The 24001-nt window shown below is 47.5% G+C and overlaps 1 protein-coding gene across 2 annotated transcripts in view; it reads right to left on the bottom strand.

Moving 5' to 3' along the window:
- Nucleotides 1-24001, bottom strand: part of LOC128141546 (opioid-binding protein/cell adhesion molecule homolog) — a 312385-nt gene that overhangs the window by 217464 nt on the left and 70920 nt on the right. The window contains exon 1 of one of the 2 annotated variants that reach the window (XM_052786400.1): nucleotides 18492-18555. The exons of the other annotated variant lie outside the window; for it this stretch is intronic. The gene's annotated coding sequence lies outside the window, so the exon portion shown is untranslated. Of the gene's footprint in view, nucleotides 1-18491; nucleotides 18556-24001 lie in introns of those variants that run through there. 2 annotated transcript variants of the gene reach the window in all.

Here is a 24001-nt window from a genome sequence, read left to right on the forward strand (position 1 = left end):
TTAGCACAAGGAAGGTACCATTTAAAGACTGAGAAATTGATTCACCAGAGAAAACGAAAGCCAGCCTTAATGGGCTAAACAAGAGCATGGCTTCGAGGGCTGGCCAGCTCAGTGGAGGACAGAGGCAGGTTGCCACCATGCCTGGCTCTGGCTGCACCCACCAGGACTTTCCCACTTGTTGGCCCATGGAGCACGGCTGGGGCTGGCAGTGCCTCCAGCCCAAAGCATCCCCAAAACTCCCAGCGCTGGATTCAGACAGGGTGCTGCACCCCGGCGGTGGAGCAGATATTTGCAGCCCGATGCAAAGCCCAGCTGGCTCCTGTCTCTGTATAGGTACACGTGGTCTCCTTGTCCGCACATAAATACTCCCCGTGGCATGACCAGAATCAGGATTTGTGTACTCACTTGCAATGCATGAACATACAGGACCCTTCCCGACGCATGCTACTTCTGCGTACCACTGCCCAGGTTGCACAGGTCTTTCCAGAAAGCCCTGACCTCCCCTCGGACACAGCACTTGGCACCTTCATTCACTGCCTGGAGAAAAAAAAGCTGCTGGTTCCAGCAACTCAGACCTGAGCTACACCTCAATAGGAACCTCGTGCGAATTCACTGCTGCTGCAATAACCAGCTGCCAAATAATTTGATGCGGGAGATGGGAAGCAGGAACCCTTTATCCCTCTAGATGCAATCGAGCGGTTTACAGTGTCTGCAGAAAAAACCCTGTTGCAGACGTGCTCCCGCTCAGCACAAGGTGGGGAGAAAGCCAAGCGGGGTGGACAGGGGACAGCAGCTCCTGGGAAAGAGAGAGGGCAAAGGCAGCACCGAAGGGAAAGCAATTACAAGCAATTATTGGCAGAGGCTGCCATGTGGAAATACTCTCATTGTTTAAAATTTGACCCACTGCGAATATCTTTCTTAAAATGGTTATTGCCTTATCCTCGCAGATCTAAATAGCACTCTCCATACTTGGCTGCTCTAAGGAAGACAGAGCAGCTTTGAGCAGCGGCTGGTGAACGCAGAGGATTTTTGGTCGGTCGCTATTTTCCCTCCCAACCCACCTCGCGGGGTCCCAAGGCTAATTGGAGGCACATTACGGCCTGAAACCCAGGCAAAACATTGCTGCTGCAGCCCACCCACTCCCTTAGCACCACACAGCACAGTTTTCCTCCAGGCAGCACTTCCAGGGAAAAGGCCACGGATAGGACAAGCATCCTTCAGCTTTTCCTACGGAGGAGACATTCAGAGCAAGCTGAGCTGCTGCAAAAGCCCCTGACTGTAGGACAGGCAGCTGCGATCCTTCAGCCCTGTTTATTCCCCTTCAACAAGCACGGAAACCAGGGAGTTTGAAGTCCTAGACAAATTATTTACCCCCAATTTAAGCCTGGAGTTGAAGACTGCAAAGAGACATCTTAGAACTGAGCATTTTTATAACTTAGATCATGAGATTGCTTCTTTTATGAGCTGACACCTTGCAAATACATTTTTTTTTCTTGGAAGATACTATTACATACACAAAGATGGGCTTTCCTAGTGAGGGAGAGACTTGTCTTCATCTCACTCTGAGGAACTGAAAACCCCACCTTTCACCAAAGATTTGGGTTCTTCCCAACAGTGTATAAGGCAGCTCAGAGACTCTTTAGGTGGAGCACGAGCTCCTGCGGCTGCCTTAGCAACCCTCCCCAAAGCTGCATCAATGTCATCTCCAAGCGATGCCACCGGCACGAGCGCGCCGAGATCTCAGTGCGGTAAGGCGCCGTATTGAACTGAAATGGTCGCGGAACAAAAGTGGCCATGTTAATCTTGTCTCCATTAAAAAATAATAATGGATCAAAGTTTGCCAAATAGAAAAGGACAAAATCAGCAGAGAATTACTTTAATTATTACCTTCAAGCTTGCAAAAAAAAAAAAAAAAAAAAAAAAAAGGGTATTGCAACTGAGAGCACACACGAAAGAAAAACTATAAAGGAAGTACTTGACAGTGCCCCTTTAATTAAGCTGCTCTGAATATCATTAGCAATGGACCTTTGGAATTTAAAGCCAATTACAGTCTAAATACAAAAGTTACTTGCTAACCAAGAAGCTTACGCAACATCTTTCAGAAGTGGGCTTGGTGCACAGGGAAGAGCTTTTCCTCTGCGAAGCACTTTTATGCAAGCTGGGCATCTCAGCACAGAGACATCCAAAAAGATAGGAGCGAGAGGATCCCCCGTTATGCTGCAATTACAGGTCCAAATATGCCCACTGTACCCTGCAACCCACAACAGGGGTCATCAGCCAACAGATGATGGACCTTTAACCCAAGCTAGTGGAGCTTCTGAATTGCAGGGAAGTCACACGGGGCTGCTGAAGAGTTAAATATTTGGATCACAGAGGCCAGCATCTTGGTTAGTGTCTCGCACAGACTCACGCTGCACCACTCGGTGCTCCTGGGGCCCAAGTGTTCAACACCAGCTCAGGAGAAACTCAAGCCTCCGGAACAAGCTTCCCATCACAGCGCTTCCAAATGAGACTCTCCACTGCTCACCAGCCCAAAAAAGGTACAGGAAATCCTTTCCTCTGCAATCGCAACATACAAGCTGCCGAGCTTCGGCATCTCCAGGGATGCAGCTCTACCTACAGTAGACCTGGGATAGTGCAAAAGAGCGGGACGTGCCCTGGCTTCTGCGCATCCCTCCCACACTCAACAGGCAGAAGTACATAGTCACCAACAGCATAACGGAGAAGAAGAAGGAGCCCTACACCCTGGGGTCAAAGGCAGGCAGCCTGCCTGCTGTCACCGCTTCTTGCCTTTGAAGGATCCCTCGGTTTCCTGAAGGTTTAGATCAGATCCTGATTGTGGTGCAGCAAAATTCTGCAGTTTCTCTTCTGGACAAAAGAATATGACTGGAATGACAGGAGACAGTGGCTGTTTGCATGGAAACAGCTCTCCCCGTGCCACGCTGGCACAACAGGGCAAATCCTGCTGCACTGGTGTTTCTGCTCTGCAATGGGTTTTGGAGGGAAAGAGTAAAACAGACGGCATGTGGAATGCTTCACCCCAAAAGTCAGACCACAACAGGGCCAAAACCATACCTTGGATCATCTGTGAGGTGCACGGGGCTCATGGCAGCTCTGAGAGAGAGGAGCCCAAGTTCACGTATTAGGGGGTAGGGAGGGGACCAGCAGGTAAAGACTTTGTTCTTTGGTGCCCGAGGCTTCTCGTCATTAAAGCAAAACAATAATTAAGGATCAACAATCATTCTTCTTTTCTCTCACACCTTTCACCTTTATGGAAAAATTCTACAGACATATTACAGACTGCACGAGTGTTTGACTTTCAAAGCAAAACGGGGAAATATCTCCCTATCACAGCATTCGGTGGGACAGCGACAACGAACCCAACAGAAATATTCATTGCCATATGTTCCGGGAATGATTTCCACAGACGTTCGTTAGTATCATCGCCATGAAACTCTGCAGGACTTTCCTGCAAGGGAAGTGGCAGTTGCTAATTAAACTGCAGACGACATCCTCAGCGAGGAAAGTGAGGCTCAATACCTCCAGCTGAAAGGCCAAGAAAGGGGAGAGTGATGGAGCATGCCGCAGATGCCCAGCTCCGTCCCTAGCGGTAACCCCTGCTCTTCCTACCTGTTTGAAAAACGGGCTTTCCAAGTGAGAATAATGATTTCTACAAGCTCCACGTATTTATGATTTTTGGGAAACAAACCAGAGCACAGAGACACTCTCTTGCACAGCTTTGCTCATGCAAAGTTACTCAGATAAAACTCAAACAGAAAAAAAAACCAAACAAAAAAAAAACCCCAAAACCAAAAAAAAAAAGGACCAACCTTATAATTAAAGTAAAAGTACCCAGTGGTTTGGGAAGCCAAGGCCGGTACTTTCCTCATGATATTTAATATTAACATTTCCAGCTGATTTATTACCTAATTGCAGGGCAGCTGAACATCTTGAGGGGCTTGTGTGTAGCAGAGCTGAGGAGCATTGCTCCTCTCTACCAACTGCTTTATGCTTCGCCTCAGCTCTGGTGTCCAGCAGACGAAGTTGCCGCCAGCCAGGAGATGCTCCAGGGAAACGACAGAAAAGCAGAGGCAGCCAGCAGTGGGCAACTCCATGTCTTAACGCTTGAAAAAGCTTCTTCAGACAACCTGAGTGGGAAATCAAGCCCCAACCTGGGAGATGTGCCTAGGGGAGCCACAAGAGCCTTTTGACCTGGAAGAACCAACTCATGATGGAAAACAGAATTGTTATTCCAAAGTTGCAGGCTTAAGACAAACTCTCAGAGCCTGAAACAGCAATTCAGAAGGGAATTAGAAATGGGCTGATGGCTTTTCCAGGCAATTTCTTCCATCCTTAGCCAGACTCTCAGGGGAGTAGCACAAACGAGAGAAACGGAGCAAGAGGAGGAAGACGGAGCCAGCATCACTGCTTAGACACGATGACTGACTTTGTCATCTTGCAGCTTCCAGCCTCCCTCCAGGGCCCACCACATGCCTCTTCTACCTGCTCTGAAGCACGCTTTGCTCTTCTCAGTCCTAAGAAAGGAGCACGACCCCTGAACGGGAGAACTGTTGGGCTCCATTTCCAAATTGCTCCTGACTTGCTGCACAATGTCGGGCTCTGCCTTGCTTTCCCCATGTGTAAAGGAGACCTCAGCAAATTGCTCTGAGACCCTCAGGAGGAAAGAGTGTCACAAATGCCGTTTTTAATAATTTAATCATTGCAGTCCTGCAGCTATCCCACTCAAGGATCTCCCCACGGAGCCAGCTGAACACGTGTGCAAGAGGACTGAAGAACACAGTTATTTTGAGAAGATGGATAGACAGGCAAAAAGACAGGGCTTGACAGCAAGCAGAACATTTCAAAGAATCTCAGCTGTTCGGTAGTCATCCATCATCCACTGAAAACACCGGCAAGCCAGGGCTGTATAATCACAAGAAAGTATTTAACACCTGTGTTCACCTATACAGAGTCCTAAATCGCATCTCTTGGGCTGGGACCCCAAATCTGGCTCATTGCCACACTAATGTCACCAGGGACATCACCTTGAATTTAATATGCAGAGAGTGAATTGATGTTATTCTCTAATACACTTATACGTACCTATTATGCATTTCAGGTGCATTTCTATATACATATTCATCCCCAGGTACAAAGCATTGCACACAAAGTAAGGTAAGTGCCCGAATGAACACGTCAAGCTTTGCTGATGGGGAAATCGAGGCAGGCTAAGGGCAAAGTGACCTGCCCGGTGTCCTGAGACTGAAACCCATGGCTTATATCCACAGTCTGGCCACCTAGTCAGTAGATCACACTGCTTTTTTTTTCCCCTCTGACCCCAGTCAAGAAAGTAATTGAAATTTTTTTTTAACACAGGCTGAGCAGATGCCCTTGTTGGTGGACCCCACTGGTGGCAGTGATTAAGCGCTCTTCCTTGCCAGTGCTGCAGACAGCACAGGGAAAAGTCCCACGATGCTGATGAGCAAGCAAAGACCTGGGTTTTGTTCTCTCCCTCCCTCCACCTAACGAAGCACAGGATCACTCGAGGATGTTTGTTGGTTTTAATCAATACAGAAAGAAAATGGTCATGTCTGTTCCCTTCCAAGAGAGGAAAACATCCCCTTTCTGCTAAGTCAAAGGAGTGAGCTGGAGAGCGAACTCCTCAAGGGAAGAACCACTTTTCCAAATTCCTGAGTCTACCTCCAAAATAAAGGGGAAAGTAATGAAAAATACTCTCTCTTTTTTTTTTTTCTTTTTATCTTGCTGCAGCAGCACTTACAGTCTCCCAACCTGCAATTTTCCAAGTAACATCCAGGAGAAATCACTAGTGGGGTCACCCTCACCCCAGCCCTGATGGGATCCCCGCGTGCTGGGGGTGTCAAGACAGCCTCTGCTCAGGGCAGCTCATCATCTGCACGGACAAGGGGACATAAAGTGACTTTGGCGGTGATGAGCTGGGGATCCCTTCGCTCCTTCATTCCATTCCCTCCCCCTTCTACCTTTACAGATACCGTCCGAAGCCAGCTTGTTTCCTAAAGCTCTCCAAAAAGATTGTGAGCACGGAGAAAGCAAGCTCAGGGAAGGCAGGCAGCCAGAAACGCTCCTGGGGTAACCCCCACCAAGGGCAAGGAGGGTGAGCATGCCTGGGGAGAAGCCCTGAGATTGTGCTGGGGGAAGCAGCAGTCCCTGCACGAGGCATCCCTCTGGGGAGGGAGCGCGGCAAGAAGCCATCTGCAAAACCACCCCAGTGGCTCCTGCAAAGCCCTGGCCTCTTTCTGCAGCCAAACAAGCCCTCATCTACCAGCAGAGAGCTCAGTGGGACAAATGGGTGTCCTAGAGGTGACCCACAGCCCTGACACCCGTGCTACCTGGGTGCACAGAGCTGTTCCGTACCTTCGCTGCAGCACCCGTGCAAACCCTCCGGCCCCGCTCTGTGAAAAGAGGGGGCTGTGGCATTTGTTTTAAGGAATGAACTGGAAGGGAACAGAAGGACCTGGCAGGCAGGCGAGGGTTTGGGCTTTGCAATCTGGATAATCCATCTGAAACTCAGAAAGCAACCAGGAGAATGGAAGAAGGAAGGGAGAAAAAGTAATGAATAAAATAAAAAGGAGCACAAATCTGCCTGCAGCCATTCCAAGCAGCAGTTTTACCTCCAGTGCTCCAACAGACCTAGGAGCTTCCCTAGTAACTAGTAATATGCTCCTGGAAGCCAGGGGATAGTTAGGCTATTTGGGTAATCATATGCAAACACACAACCTGCCCACGGGCACTGGGACAGCGTCAGGCCAAGGGAAACCTGCCCTTTAATCCTGCTTTGGTGCTCCCTTTCAGGGCAGGAGTCTGCAGAGCCATGGCTCCAGGGGACTGACCAACCCCACTAACCTGCGATCCCTGAGCTCCTACACCCCCCAAAAAACCCGAAACCAGTACCAGCCCTCCCTCTCTGGACAAGGAGGGGAGGGAGGGAAAGGGAACAGGCATGTCTGGAAGGGGAGACGGACAGCAAGGAGACGCAGCAGGAGACCTGCTAACAGATCCCCGCGTCTCATTTAAAGAGGATGAATCTGCAGTGCAGGCATGGCATGAAAATAGAGAAAAAGCACATCAGCGCAAGAAATCTCTAACAGATGGGACCATGAGCCTACAAGAGAAGACAGGGATGGAAGCTGGTAAATGCACGTACAACAAAACCTTAGCTTTTGCTCTTCTGCCCAGTACAAAAAACTTAGAACAAATATTACATGCATTGTTTTTCTAAACACCTTTCCCAGAAGTTAAACACCATGGAGACTGGAGGAATTCAGAGCAATTTCCCACATGCACGCCACTGTCAAGGCTCCAATCAGCGCACTTAAAATGGACACCCCGACTGGAATTTACTGTCTGCGGAGACAGCACAATTACCTGTCTTTGTCTTCCTCCTCTGCTGCACAGAGGAGGAGGAAGGAGAAGACGAAGCAGCCAGCTCCTCGGGATGCCTGAGTGCCTCTGAGGTGGGATCTCCCTGAGATGCTGAGGGTGAAGCCAGGCCAAAGGTTGCTTTAGCCAACACCATTCCGCTTGAAAACAAGGGCCACCCGAGTCATCGGGATACACGAGCCCGGCAGCACTGGAAGCTTTCCATCAATCCAAAACCCCTATTTTTTAGGGGCATTATTAAATTAGCAAAAGCCATTGCATCTCCCCGCGTGCTTTACACACACAGATGCTCCGGCTCCACCCAAATTTCAGGATAAAAAGCCCAGCACTGTTCCACAGCACAAGAGGAGGCTGGCAGAGGGCTCCAAGACTTACAGATATATTCGAGTGCGAGTTAGTTGGTGGCTCTCTCCCTTTCCCATTAGTGCAGCTGCACGGCAAACCCCTCTCTCTGGGTGTACTAAAACTGCCATGAAAGCTGCTAAAGCTGCACTCACCCAAAATTAGGGCTCAGAGCAGCACTTGGTATCTGCCCCAGCAGGTATAACCCATCCAACGCAAGCCAAAGGATGGTCTTTGTGGTCCACGGGGGGCTGCTGCTATTAAAAGAGAAGATGCCTTGAACCAAGCGATAGCAATAACTCAGTTGAGGCTTGAAAGTGAGACTGGTGGCAGAGCCGGGGCTGGAAAGGCAGAGTTTCTCCTCCCAGCCCACCAAGCTAGCAAGGCACAACGTGCTCCCTTTGTACTTTTAAAGGAGGAGGTGATAGCGGAGCCGAGACTTAAGAGGGGAAAGCCCTGCAGTGCAATACAGCGTTTAAAATGTGATAATTAAGTGAGCATCTTTTGAAGATGCCTGCGAGGGGTGCTTCCCAACACACCAAGGTTAGGTAGCTATTAGAAGTGGTTTTGTTTTCCCTGCGAGATGGGCCTGTTAAGCTGTTGGCGTCTCCTCTATGGAAAAGATAACTGATCTCCTCAGATCACAGTATATTCGACTTCACAATTAATTTAGATAACTCCAGACAAGCTGGGTTATTAGGAAAAAAAAAAAAAATAAGAGAAATCTGGAGATTAAGACTTATAAATCTGCAGGCATTAGGGAAAATTGAATTCTTTCTTATATGGATGTAAAATCAAGTCTTTTTTATATGATTCAATTACAGATTGATGGGAAGGCTCAGAAACATAGATTAATGATCTTTTCTTAAAGGAAAAATTATATAAGAAAAAATAAAAAGAGAGTCATATAACAGAAAGAATTACTACTCCCCAAACCATGATTAAGGTTTAGTAGGTTACGTTCAGAACAGCGTAAAAGGGAATTTGTGGATTCCCAACCACATTAAGTGAGTATAAACGGAGATAAAGGAAGCAGCATGGTACAGTAAATTATCGGCCCTGCAACATGGCAGAGGTGGGGGAAGCACGTCTCCAGGAGCACGGGACCAACAATGAGCCAGGTCAAATGAGATAGTGATTTCGCATCAGGAAGGAAGATATGGTTTAAGGGACCCTGGAGCCTTCCAAAACTTCTAAGAGAGTTTTACCGACATGGGGCAATTGCATTGATGGCAATGGAGCTGGGCTCCATCGATTCATGCCAGCCAGGGAGGAGGACATCAGCTTTTCCTAGCAAAGGGAAAATTGCTCAGACAGGGTCTGAATAGTAGAGGCACAGCACAAAATAGTCCTGACATTAATACCCCACAGCATCTCGCTTAGCCCAGTCGCCTTCATACTTCATCCCAGCATAACTGTTTGAAAATAAACACAATGCTCTTCCTACCAAAAAAAGCCACTCCAGCCCCTCTGCCCAGAGCTTTCCTTGCACTCCTGATACTTCAGTCCCCAGCCATTAAAAAAAAAAAAAAAAAAAAAGGATAACACCATAGGGTTAACATAAAAATAAGCATCTTCAAAAGCCGTAAGGCGCTCAGATACTATGGTAATAGAGGGCATCGGAGTACCTTAGATAATCTGGCTCCAAGTGAATATTTCTCTAATGCTAAGTCCAAGCCCTACTCAGCGTGAAGTAGCAGCCAAGCACATTGTTAGCAAAGCTATTGTTTATTGCTTTGTCCAAAAAGAAAGCACTATCTAGGTCACTCATTACAGGGGAGAGCTGTGTACGAGAATGTGGCCCGGGTGCCCTAGGTGCTATGGAAATGAAGGCAATAAATGTGAGAAGAATAGCGGCGAAGGAGGTGAGATGTGCTAGTGAGCAGCTCTGGAAGGATTGCATTGAAGGGGGAAGGCTGCGTAGCCAGAGCTCCTGCGCTGCGACAGGGAAATCTAATTCACACCTCTTTGCTGACTGCCCTTTTGGTTCACAAGCACGGCAAAAAAAAGCGGAGAGGACACCGGGGCTTATTTTTAAAGCTCGCTTCCGAGGGTGAAAAAAATCGTCCTCAGCCAGGAAACGGGAATTTGCAATAAAATAAATAAATGTCTAGTTAAATAAATAAAAGGCCCGTGGCCGATTCTCACATTTGGTATGGTGCCGGGGCTCTGCGCAAAGCAATTAAAAGGAAAATGGATTCCAGCGGGAAAAAGAACAACTTCCTCCTCTTCAGAAAGACATCTTTCTGATGAGACAAAACCTTTACTTCACTCAGTATGGAGCAGAGTTAAAGGCCAAGGCAGTATTTAAGCTTGCAATTAATTTCCAGTCGTTTCGGAAGGCTGTGATCAGTTAACGTTTCGACGGCAGTGATTTAACACAGCATGTGCCTTGAGGACCAGGCAGGGACAGAGGTGCTACCGGGGCACCCAGGAACACGGAGTTAAATCCAGACCTCTGCAAAGGTGGAGGAGGAGAGCTTTGAAACCCGGGTCACCGGGGCTGGAAGGAACTTCAGCAGGGTTTTCGATGGAGTTCTGGGGTTTGGGTGGGTTTTTTTCTTCCTATACGGTTATCCACAGACACTGCTAATAGCAACTCTTTTGTCTTTAATCCCAGGGATTTTATTCTAGCACTTTCCCCCCCAGTCGCCCATGCAGTCTACTGCTCTCCACCCCTAATTCCATTAATGGATTCGTACGGATCCTCTTGTCAAAGGAAATTGCCTGAGAAGTCCAAACCCTGAAGACAGTCACAAATTTTAGAAGCTGAAGTTTTTGTGCAATGGTAACAGCCAGTGGGATTTGGGAAACGTTATTGCTTCACCTCCTTGTTTGAAAATTAAGGGTCTTGGGTTAAATCAAAGTTTCTCTCTCCCTCTAATAAGATGACAGCCCAGACCATTCAACTGACTGCTGAGACACCGACTCCTCGCTGGCTTTAGATTACTCAAGTGCTCAGAATTTAATCTCAAATGGCTGTTATTGGATTTTGGCTCAGACTAGCTGGCTGACGGGCACAGCAAGAGAAGCCAGCCCCTACGCACCCGTGCAGGCGTTCACCTTCTGGAGTTTGAAAACCTGCTGCTACGCAATGGTTTTGCAGGAGCTTTTGCTCCAGCACCTTCTAGGAGGGAACAAGCATGGCTCAGGAGGAAAGAAAGCACCGGTTATAATTTGTTCGAGACAGGGCTGCTTCTCTGTGCACTGCTTCTTACACACAAAGGTATTAATTGTAAGCAACAGCAAGGAACTGTGCAAGAAGTGATCCCTCCAGATGTGTTTAAGCTCACGGTGAGGCAAGGCAATTCTCCAATGTACACACGTATCTCAGAAGGGTAAATGTTTCCCAGCTTCTACTGGCGTCTTCATGTCATTTACACAGCGCTGTCAATCACTGCTCTCCCAAGAAGGGGAGCAGTGTAAACTCATGTTTAATGCCAGATTTACACACATTTCTATTCGCCAGTAAATGAGACCGTTACATATGTCGTGTCAATTGATTTTTATAGTCTTCACTTTGCGCACATTTGGACAGCAGAAGTGCAAAGGAATGCAGGCACTTAAAATTGGACCTGGCTCCTGGTCTCTATGCATCAACCCATCGAGAAGCACATCCTGACCTTCACCTGGTGGAATTAAATTTCTCCTGGCCGTGGACCTACTCAGCTTTACCAGCTGATCCCATCTCTGCTACGCAAACCTTTCTCCCCGACCTCTTCCCCGCCACAGGGAGCGATACAGCTGTGTCCCGTGTTTCACGTACTGACCAAAACCCCAGAATCTGCCCCAAACTTTTCCTCTGTGCATACTGGATCCAAGCCCTCACTCAGGCTCAGGAACACTTTAGGAGACATCAGAATAAAACTCAGACCTGCACCATCCCTTAGCACAGGGCTAGTCGCACTTTGCTGAGGGCAGATGCACACTGGCCAGCACAGCTACGGTGCAGGATGCTGTGTCCCCCCCAACAGCACCAACATAGCCGGCGTTCAGCTGACAAGTTGATTCGCCATCCTTTTAAGAAAGTCCTTCTCGTTGCTTCTTGCCAAAGTAAAGTAACCTTCCTCGCTGAAATTATCCTTTGTAAATACCCCCCAAGGAGTTAGCAATTCCTTTCTCCAAGATGACTCACCCTCCTACACAACGGACCATGAAAAGAGCAATCACGCTGCCATGTCAGTCTGCTGCAGAGACGGCACTCCCCTCTCTGAATCAGTCCCCGAGAGCGGTTATGGGCATAGCTCCACCTGCTCCCCATAGCATCATCCACCCACTGTGCCCATGCCCACGCTGCTCGTGTCCCCACCTCTGACCAAGATCCCTCGTGAGATTGCCTCTTTGTACAGCGCAGGGCTCAAGCGGTGCCCCAAGATGCCACCCAGACACAGCAGAAGATCTGCAGGAAGCATTTTGCTAACGCTCCTATAACTTGGGTGCTTTGCCTTCATCAAAATGCACAGCAGCACCTTCCAAGGCTGGAGAAAAGGAAGATGATCCTTTCAGGGGTGGCTTTTCACACACACCCCCCCCAGCCAAGCAGAGCCTTCTCTCGGTAATTAATGTCTCCAGCCCGTGCGTTGCCTGAGCTCCACCGGCAACGCAGCAGAGGCAACGACCTCCAAGAGCAAAGCCCTGGATTTCGGCGGAGCCAATACTCCGCACCACCCAGGCCACACCATAAAAAGCCAGACTGCGGATGCAAGAGACAGCAGAGCCATTCAAACCAGCCACAGGCAGTTTAACAGAAACAGAGCTTCAATCCAACATTAATTTGCAGCATCCTGGGCTGAACACTTCAGATAAGCAGCGCCGGAGCCAGAGAGATGACAGAGAAAAGCTTGCGTCCGTGGCACATCCGTGCATGCACACAACACCCTGCCTGTGGTCTGCTGTTCGGCTGCTGATGACCTGTATAACATAATAGCAGCACGCCGAGGTGTCTTCGCAGGCAGACCCCTTCTCCAAATCCCCAGCAAATGTTTCTCCTCCCTGCAGGGCTTAAAGCCTCATCCTGCTCCAGTTATTCTGAAAGGGAATTTAGTGCCTCGCCATAAATTATACTAGCATTGGACATAAGCATCATTTATGCACAAATCACTGTTCCCTAGAACAAAGCTAGTATCAGCCTCCTGACAAAACACTTTTTAGTAGGATTGGCAAATGAATAAAACCTCCCAATGAAGACCGACATGCTGATGAAAAAGTCCTACTGATTTTAATAGAAAATGATCATTTTCCTATAGGATTTTTTGACCCATCTTGTTGAATTTAATGGAGATTTTCTATTCTGGTCCACAATTATGCAAGAGTTAAAATACCTCCAGAGACAAGGAGATTATCTATTACATTCTATAGGATTGCAGAGTAATTTCCATAGAATCCTGTTATGTTTCTACAGAGCCTGACAAATTTAATCCCTATTGAACTTTACAGGGACTTTTCCATAAGGGACAAATAGACACTGACATCTGTTAGCTGCAAAATGAGTAATACTCAGAAAATAGAGGCCTTACACACCACTGCTGTACTCAAAATGGTCAAAAGATGTCTTGAACAAGCAGCTTAATGGGGAAAATGCATTAAATTGGTGTCACATGGCTGCATTAGTACGGTTGTGTTGCAACATTTCTTTTATACAGAATGTCATTTATACAACCAACGCTTTACAAATTGCTTTTGCTACCAATGTGCACTTGATCTCATCATCCCATGCTGAGACGTTCCTGTATCAGCACAGAAAGAGTGAGAGCAATCTAAATAGAGGGGGAAAATGCCAGTTTAAAGCGTGGAGCTGGCAATGTATCTGTGCACATTCCTCTGCCCTAATGTTACTAATAAATGCATCGACTCCAAATCTCTCTCTCATTGAACTCTACTGCAGAGCTGGAAGAAGGGCTGCACTTCTCTTTCATGCACAGTACTAAAGAAAAAAACATTCAGCTGAGCTATCTGGAGACTGAACTCTTTTAAATTTAACCATAAGGTAGTTATAACTAGGAACAAAACAAGCAGGGACAGCCTAAGGTTTCCTACGCCAACACGCCAATTTGTCCTAGACTGGTTCAGGGAACAAATTAAAAAACACAGCAGCCCCCATGGGTCTTTTCCCACCTTCCCTTGTGCAAGCCTGGCATCAAACACTATGTACGCTTGCAATACAGCTGTATCGGTATCACCCACTCATCCCTTATAGCCAGTTATTCATCAAGAGCCCAAGACTCACTTCAAGAGGTCCCAATTTTGGATGCATCACCCCTGCAGAGTTGCTCGGGTTATTGCCTAGACATTCCCACACACCCCAAATACCTTTTCAGAGGTTGTGGATGCTTTAAGCTCCCCCTGGATAAAACAGAGCTTGAGTGCCCCTAAGCCAGGCTGAAACCCCTGCTTTGTGACAAAGACGTACCTAAAGAAATATCAGTCACAGCAGTGACTGTAGTAAGCCCTTGTAATAACATCATAGCAATAGTGATAGCGTAGTAATAGCCAAATTAACCTTCAAATTATACAGCTCACAGGGAAAAATATCCTAACACAGTGTAAGAGGCCTCTTAGAGAGGGAGGGCACCGGCACTACGGACGTAACACCCCTGGTAAGTGTGCGGCAGCGGGGGAGCTGAGGGGACCAAGCCAAAACTGGGCACCCAGAGCCGCATGTCTGAGGACACTGCAGACATACCCATGGCAACAAGAAGAACAAGCACCTCCATATGTCTCCCCAACCGCATTTCCTTTCCAAAGAAAAGGACAACGTGGTAACTGAGCACAGCAGTAAAAAATATGGCTTTAATATTTTATCATTTGCCAAATGCTAGCGGGCTGTGGATGGTGGGTGCAGGGAAGGCTGTGGCTTGGTTTTGCTTTTTTCCTTCTTCTGAGCTATCTGCAAAGGAATAAAGTCCTTAGACAGGGCAACTCTTTTTGCTCGTTAATGCCCGGAGACCCCTCCAGTGCAAGCACAGACCATGAAGGGGATGCAAGACATTTCTGGCATGGCAAAAATCATTATATATGTGTGTCTGCGTACAACTCACACCCACGCTGCTGCCCTTGCCTCTTCGCACTTTAATCAACCCCTGTGTTTCTAGAAAGCAAACCCAGCTTCAACACACACAGACTAATAAAGATGCCTCATGTCCCTTTTAGGATCACATTACGGAGTGTGCCACCATCCACGAAGAGAAAGCCTCATTGACTCTTCAGTCCTAAGCGTTATAAGATTGAAAAGTGGGAGAAATGAGGGAGACTCGTATTTCTAATACCCATAAGGAAGCAACATGATAAAGACTTTGATCCAAGCAGACAGCTGTGGGTTTTCACACACACACAGAGCTCACGGGGAGAAGTAAAAAGACAGCTATGGAGAACGAAGAACAAGCCAAGCAGACACCAGAGCTCAGCACTTAAAACAGAGACTCAAAGGCAACTCTCCAAATAAGCATTTAGGAGTAAAACGACAGGGTAGGATCTTCAAAAGGGCTCCACTTGGGTTTGAGCCGGCTCCCATCAACCCCACGGGTGCAACCCCCACTGACACCGTGCTCAGAGACAGGTCATCGAGAAGCTCTTCTGCAGATCCCATCAGGTCACACAGCCCATAAACCCAAACCTGCACACAAACACTACCTGCATCAACACAGGCAGCTAAGATGCTTTCAGGGCTGGATGATAGGTACACACAGGGGCCAGAGAGAGGATTTGTCCAGAGATGGGCTCTAGAAAAGCCTGGGAACCACATCCAGCTGGTCAGGCTGGACCAAGCCTTCTCGGACACCCTGTCACCAAGTGATCAAATCTCTCCTAAAGAAGAGGGTGGAGATAATCTACCTGGCAACAGTTTTCCATGCAAAGCATGGAATAAATAAAGGCTCATGTCTCTGAAAGGCAGAGAATATCTCCTGGGATGTGAGCCACCCAAGGTTAATAGAAACAGATGGTTACACAAAAGGACATGCTTATTCCCTACTAACCTGCCAGAAAGCCAGGCTTAGCCTACTGACCTCCTTCCAGCCATGCATTAAAATTAGGCAGCCATGCCTAAAATTTCATGGTATAAAATAAAGACGATCAAAATAATCACTACTGTTATAACTGCATACCCAAGTGCTAGGTGGATGGTCCAGTAGCCAATGCAGCTCAGGAAAGGCAGAAGCAATGGTAAGAGAGGTGGGTGCCCATTAACTCCTGCACCAGAGTTCATGACAGCCAAGCTGTCGTCCATCTTACACTTCTTATGTCCTTACACCACAAAATCTGGCCATTGTGGCTGGCATGTCACAGAGGAGGGGACTCCTCGGGTCCTCAAACGACAAGCTCGTTACAACCCCATCTTGACAGGTTGTGCAGCAGTTTCAAGGCAGTTGCTGGTAGAGCGTTTCAACATCCCCTCTCGTGAGCTGACGTGCCACCAGCAGTGCAGGGGGATGGCACAATGACACAAAGAGATGCAGCTCATCAGGGCTAGCAGTGCTTAAACGAAGGTCCCATGCTGGGTAAGATCCTGACCCCCCGGTGAATGGGAGCCCCACAGCACACTCCCACCAATGCTGCATCCCTATCTATAAGAAACTCCTTGCAATATTTCATCCAACACAAAATCAAGTATGGAGACTTTGCGGCACAGGGAAAGGCACATCTTGTCCCTAGCACCGCACTTCGAATACCCATCGCTCAGCGCAATTTCATCCCAAGGGTTAGGAAGGTCCACACAAGACAGAAGGTGGTGCTGTCAGCAAAATTTAGCTTTGTTAATAATATCGTGACACCGATGTGATAGGCTCTAGGTAGCCTAAGAAAAAGCTTTCCAAAGCGATGGCATCCCCACAGAGCCCGTGGGCAGGGCTGAGGGCAGGCGTGCTCCTCCGATGACCGGCGCAGCCTACTCTAACCCAACGCCGAGCTGGCCGCTCCATGATCCGCTGCTGGGGTAAAACATCACCGTAAGGGAAAGTTCGGCGCAAGCTTCAGCAAGAGAAAGTTTTGCTTTGCTTCGCTTTAATTCCTGCCTCCTTCATGGCGTACCATGGCTCTGCCCCAGCCCGTGGTGGTACACAGGCTCGGCATCACCAGGACGGTGATTTGCAGTCTGCTCAGATGCAGCTGTACATCACTTGGGAGAATGAACCTACAGTTTTATAAACTATTTATTAGCCCTGTCCTGTAGCGCTACATCAATATGGCCATCGGTGAAGCAAGGCAGGAGCTATAAAAATACCATCTATCCAAAATAAGCTTCATAAAATCAAACAGAGGCCAGTACAGCCTAGGATGGGATTGTGGCTTGACATATAAAGGGCCTCTCAATCTTTGAGATAGACCATTAAAATCCTCAAGCCCTTTTGGTTCACAGAAGTCTAAAACAAAAGGGGAAAAATAATGACACCTTTTCTGGTGGAGCAGGAGAAGGCAGCACAGTAGTCGTGCAGTATCATTTGTTTCCACAGAAGTCAGATTACTCCCTTCTCCCAGCAAGACAACTACCAGGTCCAAAAAAAAAGGGAAAATAAAAAATAAACAAAATAAAAGTTTCTTTTCCTCTGCCTTCCCCACCCACAAGCTGCTTTTCCACAGGCAAGAAGTTTCTCCTCCCTCTGTCAGCAGTGATGTATTCTGCTCTGCACGGGAAAGGCAGCGCAGAGGATGGCAGCGGGGGAAAGGCACGGCTGAAGCACACCGATATCCCGGCTAGCGCTCCCCTCCAGTTCCCCGAGGCAGTGGGGTAAGGCAGAAGGCAGGTCAATACATTGTCGGAGATGATGATTAACATTTCCAGCCAGTGCTCCCTCAAACCGCCTCTAAAACACGTCTTAATAAACTGCATTGCAAATAGCCTTGTATTTCTACCTCGCTGCATCTGCCAGGGCGAGATAATACGCCGACCTGAGAAAAAGTGACATGCTGGGAATGAGCCACCGCGAGTTATGTGACACGGCGAAACCTTGCTCAGCACATCACTCCCGGCCCCAGGCAGTTCACGCCGCCGGCCGGCAGCAGCCGCGATGCGGATGTCTCGCCCAGGCTTTATAGGGCTCTGTATGAAACGTGGGGTGCACTTCGAGCAAAGAACATACCGGCTCGCATGGGGTTTGGGGCTAAAAGGATTTGAGGGAGAAAACCGCTCTGAACTGCTATTGACTGTGAAAATCACTGTACAATGGAAATGTTTGAAAGCTATGCACATGATAGTTGCTTTTGCAGAGGCAGGTACCATACTTTAAAAGGTCAGAGGGAGGTGAGAGCAAGTTTAAGCATCATTTTCCCGGAAAGACAGCTCCGAAGCTTTGCAAAACTTCACTCAGTGCCTCCCCTGGGGAACCCACCCAGGTCAGCGCAATCGCACCCACCCCGGCTTTGGTGTGGACAAAACCCCTGCGTTTATTTGATGGCAACAGGCTCCGTGACGGTTTGCAGCGTTGCTGAAAAACTTGGCCGGATCAAGCACAGCACGTCTCAGCATCACCTTTCTGGGGGATTTTGAACCTCCACTTTCCCACATCGCGATGCTCAACCCCGTGCAGAAGATGGACAGTGCTGCCAATCCAAATTGCAACTCAACTCCTCAAAGCAGCCAACTGTAAATGAAGCTTGCACACCTTCACACCCTTCTCCTGCAGTATCAGTCTGCTTCAGTAACATCAGAAGAGAGAGAAAACAGCTTGGGCTGGACATGGCGGAGGGAGGGGGGGACGGGACAGGGACGGGCACAAAATAAAAAGATTTGGGTTTACCTGCCAAGAAACCTCCAACCAGGCAAGGATGTTTTACATCCCCCACTCTGGACCGTCAAGTACTTCAACATTAAGCAAATGCCACTTACCTATGAGGAAGAAGAAGAAATAAAAATAAAAGTTTAAGTTCACCAAGGATTATAACACTACGCATTTTAAAAGCAATGGAATTTGTAATTCACTTGTAGACTTGAGGAAACACAAAGGGAAAAACTCAAGTTTTAAATACACTTTGGTAAAGGTCAGCTTGAATGGCCCATGGTTACAGAGGCCACCCTGCGGGCTATTTATTTTCTTATTTATTCTTGCAGTCTCATTTAGCTCTTTTTTCCACCTCCCCTATTCAGACCCACAGAAAAGGAAGATGCAGCTTCAGAGGCAAGTGCTGCCTCTTCCCATCCCAAAACTTAAACCAACACAAGAGAGTCACTTCCTGCTTTTTCTTGCAAAGTTTTTTTCCTAACAGCAATATTGCACATCCTAGGCCAAGGTCTAACGTCATGCTTTCCATCTCTGCAGTCCCAAACAGGCAGCGCTACCAACTATTTCCAACATCAGCCCTGGTGCCCCGCTCTCTGGGAAGCAACTGCTCGACCCACCCCGCTGCCTGCGGAGAAGCACCCACACCCACAGCCGTGAGCGGGATCCATCTTTCCCAAGCTCTAGCTGCAGCAATTCATCCCTCCAGATGGGGATGTCCTACCCGAGCTCCAGCCCACCGGCCAAGACCATAGCCATGGGACAAATGCAACAAGCTATTTGTCCTTTGCTTTCAGAAAGACCAGTTTGACCTTCTCTAGGACAAAGAGAAATTCTACCCTTACCAATCCCCATCAAAAAATCTGCCTCATAGATAGAATAAATATTAAGATATCCCTTTGAGACACTTGGGAAGCCCTTCCATTTTTTCCCCAGGCATCTGGGAACATGGAAAACTGAGCGAGACGGCGGCTGTACCCATTAGCTGCGGCTCCATAGGCTGTTGTAGGAATTGAGGATGACGTGATGGGGCATGTCTTGCTAACGCGTGACTGTGTGTACTCTAAATTACTTAAAGGGTACCTGGGGCTACGGACAGATGCTGCTAAAACATACAATTGAATAAATAAATGGAAGGTAACGGAGAGGGGAGGGATGCGATGGGACAGCGATTGGCAGAGTTGTGTGCCAAGGTGTTAAAAAACTCCCGCAGAGCTGCCTAAACCTCTTCCGAGACTCCACTGCTACGTGTTTCAGATGCTGAGAAGATTGAACTAATAAAAAAGAAATGAGAGAACTGTCACTGCAGATTACATGGTATTTATTCCAAAATCTGCTCATTACAGAAATTTGCAAGACAAATGGGTTTTTAGCAGGAAATGGCAGCTTTTCCTTAAGTGTATAATGAGCAGCAGACCTGGTTGGGAGCTGAATCTTTCTCTCCCTTTTGAGCTACTCCGGCTCCAAGTCTTACCAACCACCAGAGAAATACTCACGAGGCTGAAAAAAACCCATTTTTTTTAACATTCTCCACCAGCCTCTTCATAATCCTATAAGAAACTACGATTAAGAAATATTTGAAGCAAGAAAAGCTCATTTGGCCTAGAGAGTTTCTAGGCGGTGAGAGCTTCTCTTGCTCCTCAACACCATGCAAGCGGTATTGCTAACTCTCCGGATCCTTCCTTCCTTGCAGGGAAAGCCCTTCACGAAGAAGAGTATTTGTGGTCAGGCTTTAATCCCTCTGCCTTGATAAATGTTTAATTCCTGGGCCTGCCTTCGTATCTGAATATAGACTGGAGGTGGTTTGCATTCTGCCGTATCCGAGCGCTTCTAATGACATTTTGGCTTCCTTCCCAGTTAATTCCAAGTGCCTGAAACCCAAGCATCTCCCTTCTCCCCCTCCCCATCATGGATGCACATGCGGATATTTGACTGATAATATACAAAGCCATAATATGCGGTTTTAAAACAAGTCTCTGCAGCAAAGTCTCAAGAAGGAAGAAGAAGAAGAAGAAGAAGAAGGGGGAAAATATGCCTTGAAATATTACAGAGTAGGAGCTGTCAAGTTGAAAAAGCTTCTACAAGGTTTTCAATGCCATAACTGTGTTATTTAGCTGGGGATGAGAATTTTCAGACACACATCAACTGGAAAAAAGGGGTTTCAGGAGGCGGGGGGGGGGAAGAGAGGCGGCCTGTCTTATTTGCGGCTCTCCTTTGTTGGAAAGCAATTACAGCCTTACTCAATTTATGACCCAGAATGCACCCTAATCTACTTGTAAATGCGTCTTATTCACCACACAGCACTTTCAGATACCGCCAGGGTAAATAAACGGGAGATTGTTCCTACTTACGCTGCGGCACAACTGTTAATTGTAACGCCCCATGAAACTTAATTATGCAAAGCAGAGTGGCGACACTGCAGCCATTAATGAGATGTTTGATTCAAGAATAATTTGTTGTTTGGAGCCTCGGACTTGTTTTGCCTGTCCCTTCCATTGTGCTGCACTAATTCTCAATTTGTGCTTATTTTAATAGGGTGGCAGTGGGGCACAAAATGGCTCAGCTGAGGAGGGAACAGGAGAGCTCCAGGTTGGGATCCCATTTTGCAGGCATGCAGCACCATATGGGTTTCTTCCACTGCAATGGTCCCAAGTTCAGCCTGCCCTCCCCAGAAAACCAAGGGAAAGCCAACAATGGGAAACACAACATTCAGCCAGGTAAAACGCTGGGGATGCTACTGAGCACTTTTAGACACAGGAGTGTCTAGAAAGAGGAGGACTTGGCTATTTCTAGACCCTGGAAACTCCTACAGCCACGCTGGGACGTACACAGGCATGGATCCCGTTCATTCCCTATATGCACAAGCACCCATGCTTTGCTTCCAGCTCCTTTGCAATGGTTGAATCCGAGCAATGGTTTGGGCTGAGCCATCATGTTGCCTGCCTGTTAAGTAGCATTATAGAAACCACAAATGAAAGTACAGAAGAGGACGAAGAGACAAAGAAAAAGATGAAGACTTGGTACAAGAACTTGTCGTACACCCACTGATAAAGTGCGTGATAAATAGAGGTACAAGCTGTTGCATGGCGACTTTCCCCGCTGCTGTAAGAGACTTTCTCCCTAAACGGGGAAAGGAGATTGGTAGTCAGACCAAAGTCTATTATTTAAGCCTCCGGTTATTGATAGAAACACACTATCTTTTTAAATTTACAAGCAAGCAAGAAATTCAATTCCACCCATTTACAACAGCACATGATGTTTGCTCATATCTGCCATGGAGATACCAGAGCCTTTCTCCTCTCAGTTCTCTCCCAGCCTCTGACTGCAGAAATCCCCCCCCTCCATCATCATCTCCGAGCTTTCCACTCGTTTTTCTTTCTGGAGACACGCGCTCCTTCTAACTCAGGCCGAGCACTGACCCACTTCTCCAGTTGGCTCCGTTAATACCTGTGATTAGCAGGCTTTGGAGACAACGGCCACCCCTAGCCCATGAATCAAGAGGATTTCTTCCCTAGCATGGCACCAGCAAAAGGAGGGAGAATGGGTACTTTATCTCTGATATATCTGCTGTTGATAGGAAAGACATTGTTGGCCTACTGCGACTGTCAATTTTTTTTCTTATAAATGCGACTCTTAAAATAGCAAGTCATGAAGAGGGTTTTAGACATATTCAAGGCCCTTGGGAACAAGCCCATCATGACTACACGACTGCAGCACGCAAAATTGATAGCAACCGAGATAAAGAGTAACTCGCAATCCAGCACACCGAATCCCACCGATGCCTCTAATAAGATCAGGACAGATGACAAGGCACTCAACTGTGCCCTGGCAAGGTCATTACAGAGCATTAATAAAAGAGTCTTATTATGAACGTATCACTCAGCAATATTGCATTTCCCACCTTCGTTGTTAGGAGACAAAGCAGTAGTCCCTCACGTCCCAGACCTGTGGGATTTGGGTTTTGCTGCCACAGCCAACCAGGCTAAATATGCCCACGGGAATCATGCTGCCCCGTGCAAAGCCCCAGAGGCAAGCCAGTCTTCCTAAGAAATGCTAATCTTACTTAAAAGCCATAACCAGCTACGTGCATCAAACCAACTTCTAATATTCTCCTTCCCCTTGCCTTGTCTGACGTCTGACCCCCTTACAGCCCAAACTAGCTTTTCCTCTGAAGACACTGCTCCCACCAAAGCAGCAGCCAGCCCTGCTCTCCTCTGCCACAGCATCCAGCAACTCTGCTCTCTCTCTTTCCATCTTACACAGAGGAGAACGTTTAGGTTCTTTTGATCCTCCATCCATGGCCCTTTTTCCAATGTATTCTGGAGGCTGAGCCAGTGAGAACTGGCTCCACCAGAAATTTGCACCTGGCTCCGCTGAAACTCTGAGTGAATTTATGCCAATCCCACTGAATGTTTTTTGGCTTCCAGAAAAATAAAAACCATGCCTGGAGAAGGACGTGATTTTTTTCAAAACATTTTTGGTTTTTTTCCACTGTCTGATATTTCATTTCGGGTGTTACTTTGATTTTATAGAAAAAAATCAAAAATAATCTGACCCCAATTGTTCAGAAGTGCTATGAAAAAAAAATATCTGATCTTCACAGAGCTCTGGTCCTATTGCCCTAATTCTCACCTTCTCTTATTCTGCAATTTCCTTCTTTGTAACACAGTGACTAGAGCTGTGTACAGTGTCTCAGACGTGCACTTAGCGAGGGCTGAGATATTATTGTTGATTTATATGGGCTGGCTTTGCTTAGGGAGCAGTGATTTACTTTGCTGTGTTTTCACAACGCTGCTATCTCTTTGGAGACAGATATCGCCCTCATCTTCCCCATATCCAAGCACCTGGTGCTAAGCGCTTGGTCACAGATTGCTAAGACACTTCCACATCTTTCCTCTTCTCTCACGCTTTGTTTCAAGGAAGGTCATTACCATGTTCTTGCTCCCTAACGCTTTAACAGCCCAATTAGGAGACACAGCAGCACTTCAGTAGGTGCTGGCCAGAGCATGCCCTTATCCCTGGAAAGCAATTCTCCCTCGGACTTAAATAAGTCCAATTGTATACCTCACTTATCTCCACAATGGAACAGGTCAGAAATTTTTCTTCCCAGCCTTATCTCGTACTGCAACTCTGTCTTTTGTTGGTCCCCTTCTTTTGATGCTGCAAAACAAGCAGACCTTGCACGTAGAAGTCTACAGGTCTCCAATAGTATTTATTTTTCTCCTATGTAAGCAGGCAAGCCCTAGTCTCAGGCAAACCTGTACCCTAAGTCCAGCTAAGCGGCCATGCCAAGATGAACCATGCTTCTCCCCAGGTTGTTTTTTGCAAGGGCAGATTGCTTGGGGAACTGTGTCTGCAAAACACTCCTTGGAGACAGAAGGAGGAACGGGAACAAAGACACAGCTGAACCTGACCATAAGTACCTACTAAAGGGACCTGTTACAGTTTTCTGTACGACGCCTTTTGCCCGCTATTTTGCAAGCGCAGATACGTCAGTGTAATATCAGGCTTTTAAAAATGCTCAGAAAAAG

The sequence above is a fragment of the Harpia harpyja genome, chromosome 4 (genome assembly GCF_026419915.1).
Source record: "Harpia harpyja isolate bHarHar1 chromosome 4, bHarHar1 primary haplotype, whole genome shotgun sequence".
In the NCBI taxonomy this organism is placed as follows: Eukaryota; Metazoa; Chordata; class Aves; order Accipitriformes; family Accipitridae; genus Harpia; species Harpia harpyja.